The following is a 3,711-nucleotide window of genomic DNA, read 5'->3' as shown; positions in this document are numbered from 1 at the left end:
CTATAGATTGAAAGGTGCTGTTTCCATTTTAATATTTGTATTAATGTTTTAAAAAAGCCAAAAAAGCATCCATCTGAATTGGAATTGCTTGATCTAGATGTAAGATCGATCAGGCCGGTCCAGATCTCAACATATATCATGAACTGGCCGGTTCCCCCTTGAACTCAACGATTCACTGTAGGAACTGTTCAGTTCTGTCAATGGACCAACCAGTTCTTACCAAAAACTGGTTTTTACCGAAAACCAATTGGTTCCTACCAAAAACCGGTTCCACAATTTCTTATTCGTACATTTTCTTCCATTTCTATTGTATATAAATTTTTTATTCAATAGGGATCCAACACGCCCATGTGGGGGGTAAGGGGGGGGGGGGGGGGGGGGCATGTACATTGGCCTTCGGGTAAACTGATTGACCATTTATACAGCAGCTAAAGCCCTCCTCCCTTACCTTAATCCCCGATGTGCGAAAATTTCAACCCATTGTTTTAGCCCATATGCTCCAATGGAATTAAGCATGTTTAAGACGAAAATTCAAGCGCTTAAGCATTCATTAAGTTGCACCATATGCTATATTGAATATGCGCCTATCCCCTATTAATGGAGTTTATGCATTTAAGAATTTAGGCCTATAAAATACGTTGCAAATACAGAATGAAAATTTAACCATTTTGGTCATTCATATCGCTCTTTTATAATTGTTTTTTCCGTACGATAAAACATTTAAGCATATTGGGCGTTTACCAAATCCTTTAAGCATATCGAACAAGAAAACTATTCAAACATAAGGAGGAAAATACAAACAAGTTAAAGTGTAATTGGAGTCAACTAAATCATAAATCACTTTCATAATTCATATAACATACAAGAAAGAAAAATCATTGGAAAAACAAAACAAACTAAAAAAAATGTTATGACAAAAGGATTAACAAGTTAACTGCCCAAATAATAATGTATACCACAAAAAATTGCAAATTTGTTTCACTATATGAGAATCTAATGATCATTTATCAAATGGACTAGAAAAATTTGATGCCAGTAAAATTAAATAAAAACAACTACAATAGAAAAAGGAATATTGAATTTTTTATTTTTTTTCACTCTTCCTTTATCTTGAATTGGGTTTTCCTTTTTTACACACTTGGATTGGGTTTTCCTTTTTCACTCTCTCTCTCTTGGATTAGGTTCGTTTTTTACTCCCTCTCTATCTCTTCTTTTCTCTCTCTTGAATATTGGATTTGGTTTTTTCTCTCTTTCTCTCTTATGGGTTTTTATTTTTCATTCTATCTTCCTCTTTCCCTTCCATCCCTACCCCTCTCAATTAGGCACGTGATTGTGCCCATCAATAGACACAAATTTAAATACGTCACGTCTAGAGGGACAAAATATTTATAATAATATGAATGAAAATAAATAATTAATTCAATAAATTAATTTTGGGGGTGATTAAAAATTTTCAGATAATAAGGGTTGTGTTTGTGGAACTTGATAACATAATTTGAGTTTTCAGTGTTATGTAAAAGCCAAGCAATGTCTTCTAAAGTTGCTTTATCTTGACCTGCCTACTCTAGGATGTGAATTTATTTCAATAGATTTTGAAGGACTTCAAGATCCGTAAGGAGTTCTGCACATCCCGAGTCTCTTTTTGCACCACTTTTTTTCATGTTATGCTTTGTAACTGATGCAGAAAAATTTAAAGAAATAGTGTAATTATCAAGAAACAAAACCAAACATAAGCACAATTCAAAGAAATATATGGTTTTTTTTCTACATCCAAGCTAAAGTTGTAAAAGCCTTCTCTTAGGCCCCATACACCTATTTATAATATTATGTACTGTTTTAAATACAAAAAATGTCCAAACAAATAATACATTGACCATATATGCCAACTTAAACTTAAAATTCACAATGATAATTTTATCCCTGTAAACAGTATTTGTGAATAGTATTTATGAAATAAACAAAACGTACAAAAACCCTAAAATCCCTAAAAAATTAGAAAACCCTATAAATAAACTTTAAAACTAAAATTATAATATATATCATTGGCCCTCTACCATTTCAGGGGTGCACAACGATTTATACTTTCTAATCTCATAGAGTCCAAATGATGTTGCCTCTTATTATTCTTACTCCTGAACAATGTTTACCGACATGCTTGTTTCAATCAAAAGCCATGATTTCTTGAACAAAATAGGTGAACTGCTTATGTTGTGTTTCAAAATGGCTAGTGATTTCTAATTTGTTTGGGACAAATTTATTTCAAAACAACTGTTCTTTTGAAACTTGATAACGGTATCTCAGGAATAAACGATACTTGGAACTTGTTTGGGACATTAATTGAACTAGGGTTGTCAATGGGGTTGGGTCAACTCGCAGTAACGGATCAAACTGATTTAGGTCCCGGTTTAACTTTTGTACTTGAGGAGTCGGAGTCGGAGTCGATTCCAGAAGTATGACCCGAGAGTTGGCTCGGGTTGGGTCCGGGTCTAGCTCATATTTTCTTTTTTCTTGAACAAGTCTAGCCCGTATTTTCTATATATAATATCACGACATATATGTTGACTCGGAACCGATTTTTTTGAACAAGTCTAACCTGTATTTTCTATATATAATACAAATATGTTGTGATATTATATAATAAATATAATATCACAACATATATAATACATATAACACATATATGTATTATATAATCCATATAGTTTTATTTTTTTTATATTTTGACTCGGAACCGATTGGTCTTGTCGATTTGGGGTTGGGCTTGACCTAGACGTGACCCAAGTTGTTACCCACCTAATGTGAACTCAACTCATTGTGGATCCATGGATGACCACGTCTTGATGGGCTAATTGTTTCACGCCTCCGTGAGAGCCAATAAGATAGAATCTATATGTATGAAGGCCAATGAATATACTTTAAATGTTATTGTTCTTGGATATAATCATCATCATTGTTTTAGTTTTTTTTTAATTAATTAGGGTCGGCTACATGAATCTTGGTTCTTGATTATACTATATTAAAAGATACTATAAGTCATCATTGTTCTCGGATATTCAAACCCTAAAATTTAGAGTGTCGGATCACATTCATGTGCAGTTTTTTGGGTGTATCAAGAAAGGAGCCCTCTACTTACTCATCTTTAACTCTCTCCCGAGGTCGAACTACCCTTAAGTCCTTCAATCCCAACAATCATCCTTTATTTATATAAAGTTGGTACATTTATCATGGAATTCGTGTAACTGCTCAATTAATTATATCTAGTTACAAAATTGGAACAAAATATCCTCTGCTTGATGAACACATGAAAATAGTAATAAAAAAAATTAAAGAAAATAAGGGGAATGTGACTCAATTGTCCCAATTAACCTTACTTGTTGCATGGTAAACCCTCATCTTCAAAGCTTCTCTGTATTCGTTGTTCTGTGTTCACTCCGCCTGTGCATCTGTCAATTGTATTTATTATATCTTCTCCATCGGGGACTTCATCCTTTTTATTTAAATTTCGAAGTCCAACAAAGTGGGAACGGTTCTTTTAAGTGAAAATGGAGTTTTCTTCCCAACCATCATAGACATGGGACTTTACGGCCAATCCTCTTTTAACATCTGTTATATAGCAGTTAGAATTTGGTTTGGGTAGGCATAATTGGCAAATGTTTGGATGCTTCATTCTTTCATACATTGGTACCAAAGTAGGCACTACTTTTTTAGAGT

The sequence above is a fragment of the Amborella trichopoda genome, chromosome 9 (genome assembly GCF_054954075.1).
Source record: "Amborella trichopoda isolate Santa Cruz 75 chromosome 9, AtrichopodaSantaCruz75HAP2 v2.0, whole genome shotgun sequence".
In the NCBI taxonomy this organism is placed as follows: Eukaryota; Viridiplantae; Streptophyta; class Magnoliopsida; order Amborellales; family Amborellaceae; genus Amborella; species Amborella trichopoda.
This window is presented reverse-complemented; position numbering follows the sequence as displayed.